The sequence below is a fragment of the Schistocerca serialis genome, chromosome 2 (assembly GCF_023864345.2).
Source record: "Schistocerca serialis cubense isolate TAMUIC-IGC-003099 chromosome 2, iqSchSeri2.2, whole genome shotgun sequence".
In the NCBI taxonomy this organism is placed as follows: domain Eukaryota; kingdom Metazoa; phylum Arthropoda; class Insecta; order Orthoptera; family Acrididae; genus Schistocerca; species Schistocerca serialis.
This window is the reverse complement of record NC_064639.1, coordinates 1050732301-1050741436: the sequence shown is the minus strand read 5'-3', so window position 1 is coordinate 1050741436 and position 9136 is coordinate 1050732301. Positions and strand designations below refer to the sequence as shown.

General features: G+C 44.9%; 1 pseudogene; it reads left to right on the top strand.

Moving 5' to 3' along the window:
- Positions 1-2374: 2374 nt before the first annotated feature.
- LOC126459080 (5S ribosomal RNA) lies at positions 2375-2492 on the top strand (annotated as a pseudogene).
- Positions 2493-9136: the final 6644 nt, after the last annotated feature.

Sequence of the window (9136 nt, the reverse complement as noted above, 5' to 3'; positions counted from 1 at the left end):
CTGCAATCACTGATAGTGGCGACACGCGGGTCCGACGTATGCTAACGGACCGCGGCCGATTTAAAGGCTACCACCTAGGAAGTATGGTGTCTGGCGGTGACACCACAAAACTATTATCCTATCCACTACATCACGCAACCCCACTTTGCAACATCGCTGTTTGAATACCACTAACCGTCACGCAAAATTCCGAAAGTTTTTCATCAATTATTTGCGAACGAGGACCCATCACGGTAAATGGCTGCAGGGTGTTACAACTGGAATTTTGGTCTACATCATCATACATTTGTTTTCAAAAAGCCGACCCCAGTGCTGGGAACCTCTCCTTGCCAGGGTGATAAGTATATTCGAATTATTAATGAAACCGGCAAGCAAAATACTTGCCGCATTTCAACTTTCCCTACAAAGAGTTTCTGTCGGAGGGTCCGCTCAACGCCGATCCGATCGCTGACCCTTGCAAGTGCGGCTGGCAGCACCCCGACTCCTCTGCATGGCTGGCCTTTCCATAAGCGGCGGGTCACGGCGGCGACAGGTGGGGTTGCGACACACACTGGCAGGCAGGCAGACACACGGGGTGGGCGCCACCTCGCCGCCGCGGCAGTTGCTACACGGGTTAGCGGCACTAAAAATTTACGGCGTGCGCAGACAATTGGAAAGGAGCCGTCGAGATCCGCACGCGCCGATACCGCGCCGCCTGCTCAACTCCCGGCGGCCAAAAATCCGTCGGAATAAAAGGGAAAGAAAGAAAGAAAAGCCAGCCAACTTGTGAAATGAGCCATGGCCGGCACGGACGCTGCGCTTTCGCTGCCACTACCGCTAAATTATGCAACGCCACTGCACCCGGCAGGCTTCTGGGGCGAAGAACTCTTCTCTGCTCAGGGTAGGACGGGTAGCGTCACAAAAAGTGGACTGCCGCACTTATGCAGGGTTGCTCAGGAGGAACAGAAAATATCTCAGGAGATGGTAGCACAGATTCGAATAAAACATTCCATATAACAAGTGTCCAGTTTTTGTTGGTTACACGGATACAGCTGGTTACTGGTATAAGTTCTCATTTCGTTTACAGGGTGAGTCACCTAACGTTACCGCTGGATATATTTCGTAAACCACATCAAATACTGACGAATCGATTCCACAGACCGAACGTGAGGAGAGGGGCTAGTGTAATTGGTTAATACAAACCATAAAAAATGCACGGAAGTATGTTTTTTAACACAAACCTACGTTTTTTTAAATGGAACCCCGTTAGTTTTGTCAGCACATCTGAACATATAAACAAATACGTAATCAGTGCCGTTTGTTGCATTGTAAAATGTTAATTACATCCAGAGATATTGTAACCTAAAGTTGACGCTTGAGTACCACTCCTCCGCTGTTCGATCGATTGTATCGGAGAGCACCGAATTACGTAGGGATCCAAAGGGAACGGTGATGGACCTTAGGTAGAGAAGAGACTGGAACGGCACATTACGTCCACATGCTAACACCTTTTTATTGGTCTTTTTCACTGACGTACATGTACATTACTATGAGGGGTGAGGTACACGTACACACGTGGATTCCGTTTTCAATTACGGAGTGGAATAGAGTGTGTCCCGACATGTCAGGCCAATAGATGTTCAATGTGGTGGCCATCATTTGCTGCACACAATTGCAATCTCTGGCGTAATGAATGTCGTACACGCCGCAGTACATCTGGTGTAATGTCGCCGCAGGCTGCCACAATACATTGTTTCATATCCTCTGGGGTTGTAGGCACATCACGGTACACATTCTCCTTTAACGTACCCCACAGAAAGAAGTCCAGAGGTGGTAGATCAGGAGAACGGGCTGGCCAATTTATGCGTCCTCCACGTCCTATGAAACGCCCGTCGAACGTGTACCTCACCCCTCATGGTAATGCACATGTGCGTCAGTGAAAAAAACCAATAAAAAGGTGTTAGCATGTGGACGTAATGTGCTGTTCCAGTCTCTTCTGTACCTAAGGTCCATCACCGTTCCCTCTGGATCCCTACGTAATTCGGTGCTCTCCGACACACACGATCGAACAGCGGAGGAGTGGTACTCAAGCGTCAACTTTAGGTTACAATATCGCCGGATGTAATTAACATTTTACAATGCAACAAACGGCACTGATTACGTATTTGTTTATATGTTCAGATGTGCTAACAAATAAGCGGGGTTCCATTTAAAAAAACGTAGGTTTGTGTTAAAAAACATACTTTCGTGCATTTTTTTACGGTTTGTATTAACCAATTACACTAGCCCCTCTCCTCACGTTCGGTCTGTGGAATCGATTCGTCAGTATTTGATGTGGTTTACGAAATATATCGAGCGGTAATGTTAGGTGACTCACCCTGTATTGTTACTGCGGGGCAACGGCGTTGCTGCAGAGGATACACCGGTTCCCGTGAGATCACCGAAGTTAAGCGCTGTCGGACGTGGTCGGCACTTGGATGGGTGACCATCCAGGCCGCCATGCGCTGTTGCCTTTTTTCGGGGTGCACTCAGCCTCGTGATGCCAATTGAGGAGCTACTCGACCGATTAGTAGCGGGTTCGGTCAAGAATACCATCATTACGACCGGGAGAGCGGTGTGCTGACCCCATGCCCCTCCTATCCGCATCCCTCCTGCGGGTGACACGGTGGTCGGATGGTCCCGATGGGCCACTCGTGGCCTATCGACGTAGTGGAGTGGTATTGTTACTGCAGTAGGTACATATTTTGACCCGTGCTGCGGCTCGCGTTGGTGCCGTTGCTAGGTTGGCATCGTTTAGTTGGTATAGTTACGGTTGTCGTCTTATTCCTGTGTTCATTGGGGACACTCCGTTTGCAAGCGTGCTCTGTCTGCTGGTGGCAGCAGCGGCGGTTATCGATATCTAGAAACGGTGGTACTGTCTTCGGGGCGACGTTGTAGTATTTCCGAGTGGTGTGAGTCGGCAGTTCGGTTGGGGGCAGACGAGCAGCCAGGTCCGCAAAGCGCGAGAACATGGCGGGACCACTGGCGGCACGCATGCACTGCCGGATGGAAGGGCTGTAGTTGCTAATGGTACAACCTCGTTGTCAACCGGACCCAGGAATTTTTAAGTTGAGTGGATCTTAATTCAAGTAGTGAAACCTCCACCACTGTGAGATCTCGACATTTGTTTGCGTGTGGCTGCTCACAGTGTCGCCGAGACAAAGAGCAGCGAGTGGAGCGTTTGTGGAAGGCGAACGTAACTAGCCTTCCTCCACTTCTTATTATTAATTGTTGCATTCTGTATGTTATTATTTGTGAAGTTCAACAAGTGGTATTTTCCTGCCTAGTGGCCGTTAACGCCCCAGTTACCCGTCCTGGAGCTTAGTGTAATGTGGTTCGACAGATTCCTTGAGCCGGCCTGAGTGACCGAGCGGTTCTAGGCGCTACAGTCTGGAGCCGCGCGACCACTACGGTCGCAGGTTCGAATCCTGCCTCGGGCATGGATGTGTGTGATGTTCTTAGGTTAGTTAGGTTTAAGTAGTTCTACGTTCTAGGGGACTGATGACCTCAGAAGTTAAGTCTCATAGTGCTCAGAGCCATTTGAACCATTTTTGAAAGATTCCTTGATTTGTGGGCGGGGTGGTGTGTTTTTTCTCCCTACTCTGGTAGTAGTGGTTCCTTTCTGCTTCCGGATGCTCTAAACACAAGAGTCCAGTAGTGCTGACCGCCAGTTCCGACCTCGGTGTGTTATTCCATCGTTGCATTGGACATTGGACAGTAGCTAGATTCGACAAATGATTATTGGTCATGCGTTTAAACTGCCACTAGTCCGAGTTACCATCTCGTGAAGTGAATGCAACTCTCGGCTGCCTGTCTTATCACTTGTGGTGTTCTGAGGGACTCTCCCAGGTCGATCCTTGGAGCAACATCTGCGCCCGTCCCCCCCCTCTCTCCTTGATTTAGTCGGATTTGATGATTTTTTAAAAGCTTTTTTTTAATAACTGTAATTTCAAGTTTGAAGATGTTTAACTGGTTCTGAAAGGATTGTTAGTCAGGCCTACAGCCATGAAACAGTTTTTAAATTATTACTATTGGGGTCTTCAGCCGAGAAGTAGTTTGGATTTGTTGTTATTAAGGCCTTCAGCCGTGAGTGTTACTTGTCTTAAAATTTTAATTAGACAATTGCATTCCAGCAGTGACAATTTGATGACTGTTCTTTTAAAAATATTTTAATAACTGTAATTGCAAGTTGATGCAGTTTAACTGGTTCTTAAGATTGCTATTCAGGACTTCAGCTGCAAAACAGTTTAAAATTATCACTATTGGGGCCTTCAGCCGAGAAATACTTTTGAATTTGTTGTCATTAAGGCCTTCAGCGTTGGACCACTTCATAATTTATTGTCACCTTTTATTTGTTGTTGTTCCCAAATAAAATGTACGTGATTGAAAATTAAATTAACCAACAGCAATTGATTACAGCCCCGTCCACAATCGTAACGCAATTCTGCCTTCCTTGGTACCAGGTCTCATATCTATTTATCGATTATAAACTTTGTTTTGATGTTCAAGCTGTGAAGTAACAGTTGAGGAGACACACTTTCAAGAATGTTTGTCTGTAAATGTGTGATGTTGTACGATAGACAGTCAGTTTATTGGGCATAGCGTATTACCGCATCGTCGTACAGGGCGCCGTTACCGAGACTGTCTTGAATACGAGTTTCTAGCGTTGCTGTAAGAAGTTCCTTTGGCTACGAGAATTGATATGTTCTGCCAGCTTGAGGTGACCCCTGCACATCCTGATCATCAGGTAATGATGGAAAAATTTTCACTGCTGTTGTTTGGCCGGCAAAGGAAGGAAAGGCGCTGGCATAAAGTTCCTTACCACAAGACTCTACGCCAATGTCGTCATCATCATCATCATCATCATCATTATCATCATCATCATCTCCTTACAAGGATTAGATGTTATAATCACCTGTTCCGGTCTTTATCATCCATCCACGCCTCTCTTACGATGTCTACCTATTTCCATATTCCCATTCGGCCGATAATTCATTATCTTTTTTGGAACTCTGTTTTCTACAATTATGTCATCGCGATCTTTGCATTTCCTTCTGTTCTGTTCAATCTTGGCATTAACTGCAAAGACTTTAAAATTTCATCTCATCATCATCATTTAAGACTGATTATGCCTTTCAGCGTCCAGTCTGGAGCATAGCCCCCCTTATAAAATTCCTCCATGATCCTCTATTCAGTGCTAACATTGGTGGCTCTTCTGATGTTAAGCCTATTACTTCAAAATCATTCTTAACCGAATCCAGGTACCTTCTCCTTGGTCTATCCCGACTCCTCCTACCCTCTACTGCTGAACTCATGAGTCTCTTGGGTAACCTTGCTTCTCCCATGCGTGTAACATGACCCCACCATCTAAGCCTGTTTGCCCTGACTGTTACATCTATAGAGTTCATTCCCAGTTTTTCTTTGATTTCCTCATTGTGCACACCCTCCTGCCATTGTTCCCATCTACTAGTATCTGCAATCATCCTAGCTGCTTTCATATCCGTAACCTCATCCTTATTGATAAGGTAGCCTCAAATCCACCCAGCTTTCGCTCCCATACAACAAAGTTGGTCGAAAGATTGAACGGTGCACAGATAACTTAGTCTTGGTACTGACTTCCTTCTTGCAGAAGAGAGTAGATCGTAGCTGAGCGCTCACTGCATTAGCTTTGCTACACCTCGCTTCCAGTTCTTTCACCATGTTGCCAACCTGTGAGAATATGCATCCTAAGTACTTGAAACCGTCCACCTGTTCTATCTTTGTTCCTCCTATTTGGCACTCAATCCGTTTATATCTCTTTCCCACTTACATTACTTTTGTTTTGGAGATGCTAATCTTCATACTATAGTCCTTACATTTCTGATCTAGCTCTGAAATATTACTTTGCAAACTTTCAATAGATTCTGCCATCACAACTAAGTCATCCGCATATGCGAGACTGCTTATTTTGTGTTCACCTATCTTAATCTCACCCAGTCAGTCTATTGTTTTCAACATATGATCCATAAATAATATGAACAACAGTGGAGACAGGTTGCAGCCTTATCTTACCCCTGAAACTACTCTGAACCATGGACTCAATTTACCGTCAACTCTAACTGCTGCCTGACTATCTTTGTAAAGACCTTTAATTGCTTGCAAAAGTTTGCCTCCTATTCCATAATCACGTAGAACAGACAATAACTTCCTCCTAGGAACCCAGTCATATGCCTTTTCTAGATCTATAAAACATGCATACAATTCCCTGTTCCACTCATAACACTTCTCCATTATTTGCCGTAAGCTAAAGATCTGGTCCTGACAACCTCTAAGAGGCCTAAACCCACACTAATTTTTATCCAATTTGTCCAAAACTAATACTCGCACTTTCCTTTAACAATACCTGAGAAGATTTTACCCACAACGGTGATGAAAGAGATACCTCTGTAGTTGTTACAATCTTTTCTGTTTGCATGTTTAAAGATTGGTGTGATTACTGCTTTCGTCCAGTCTGATGGAACCTGTCCCGACTCCCACGCCATTTCAATAATCCTGTGTAGCCACTTAAGACCTGACATTCCACTGTATTTGATGAGTTCCGACTTAATTTCATCCACCCCAGCCGCTTTATTGCACTGCAATCTATTGAACATTTTCTCCACTTCCTCAAATGTGATCCTATTTCCATCATCATTCCTATCCCATTGCACATCGAAATCTGAAACATTACTGATCGTATTTTCACCTACATTGAGCAACTCTTCAAAATATTCCCTCCATCTGCCCAAGGCATCATCAGGATTCACCAGCAGTTTTCCTGACCTGTCCAAAATACTTGTAATTTCCTTCTTACCTCCCTTTCGAGGACGGCTGATTACACTCCAGAATGGTTTTCCAGCAGCTTGACCTAAAGTCTCCAACCTGTTTCCAAAGTCTTCCCAAGATTTCCTCTTGGATGCTGCAATTATCTGTTTGGCTTTGTTTCTTTCCTCAACATAACTTTCTGTGTCTACCTGAGTTCTAGTATGTAGCCAGTTTTGATACGCCCTCTTTTTCCTTTTACAGGCTGCCTTGACTGTGTCATTCCACCAAGCTGTTTGCTTCATCCTACCTTTACACACTACTGTTCCAAGACATTCTTTACCCACTTCTAGAACTGTGTCCCTGTACCTTGTCCATTCCTTTTCCAATAACTGTAATTGACTACATTCAACTAACTGGTACCTTTCTGAGATCACTGTTATGTACTTGTTCCTGATTTCCTTATCCTGAAGTTTCTCCACTCTTATCCTCCTACATATGGACCTGACCTCCTGCACTTTCGGCCTCACAATACCAATTTCACTGCAGATTAAATAGTGATCAGTGTCATCAAAGAATCCCCTGAATACACTTGTGTCCCTCACAGCCTTACGGAATTCCTGATCTGTTATTATACAGTCAATGACAGATCTGGTTCCCCTGCCGTCCCAAGTATACCGATGAATGTTCTTATGTTTAAAAAAGGTGTTCGTCATTACTAAGCCCATACTGGCACAGAAATCCAAGAGCTGTTTCCCGTTCCTGTTGGCTTCCATATCCTCTCCAAATTTACCGATAACCTTTTTCATAACCTTCTGTTCGATATCCAATCCTGGCATTAAAATCACCCATGAGCGGAACACTGTCCTTGTCCTTTACTCTAACAACTACATCACTGAGTGCGTCATAAAAACTATCCATATTATCTTGATCTGTCCCTTCACAATGACACTATCCTAATTTTCTTGCTAGACACTGTCAAATCTATCCACATCAGTCGTTCGTTTACATACCTTATTGCAACTACGCTGGGTTCCATTTCTTTCCTGATGTAAAGCCCTACACCCCATTGTGCTATTCCTGCTTTGACTCCTGACAGGTAGACGTTGTATTCTCTCACTTCCTCTTCTTTCTCACCCCTTACCCGAATGTCACTAACAGCTAAAACGTCCAACCTCATCTTACTTGCAGCCTCTGCCAGCTCTACCTTCTTCCCAGAGTAGCCCCCATAGATATTAATAGCTCCCCATCTCGTTACCATTCGTTTGCCGAGTCCTATCTTAGCAGTCCCTGGTTTGTCAATTAGAGGTGGGACTCCGTCACCTCCAAAGGTCCGAGGCATTTTGCTCTGATTGTTGCCAGCATCATATTTATAGTACCAGGGAAGCAGGTTGCTAGCCTTACTTGCCCCGGGTTCCCTTGAGTTTTACCCCTAACGGTTGAGGGACTAACCGGTGGATTTGGTAGTCTTTGCCGTCTGAGCACAAAGGTGGCCACGACTCGGAATATGTCCGAGATGCCCAGCCTTATTCCAAAGTAACTGGTATCCCGACTGTCAGGACCACTTACTTGGCCACTCATACGTTGCCCGTGGTTCATGAACTAGGACATGACAACAGGAACCCACACCATTGACCACCTTCATCTTACTGTTTCAATTCTTATTTTATCCATTTTATTACAGCCTGTTACGTATCTCATGAACTTCATCTCTGCTGCTTGTATAAGCGACTTTTTCTTGTTACTGTTCGTCGTTCTGAACCAAATACAAGAGTAGGTAGAGCGATAACTTTGCAGAATCTTATTCATGTTTTTTTCCTGTTGTTCTTCCCAAAGTTATTCCAATTGTTCCGCAGATAGCTTGATATTTATGAACCTTCTTGTCGATGCTTTTGTTGAAACTAATATCATATGAAAGATAACTTAACTGGGATACTTGTTCCAAAATATTCTCATTTATTATTATTTTCGATCTGACTGGATTCTTTCCTTTGAAAAGCATTATCTCTGTCTTTGGCTCGATGTCCTGGTTTAAATATAAAAACCTCTCCGGAGTGTATCAGGAAGTGAGGGCAAGTGACATTCTTGATGGTGATCCGCCAGCCGTATGGGGACTGTAAGCTTGATGGCCCCCTTGGTGACGAGTAGGGTACGTCTCGATACCGGGGTTGACTCTTCCCCTTCTGTCATCATCATCACCACCATCATCATCATCATCACCGTCGTCGTCATACAACTGAAACATCACACTCCACTCCACACAAACACACACACACACACACACACACACACACACACACACACACACACACATACACACGCGCGCACAGACACACAT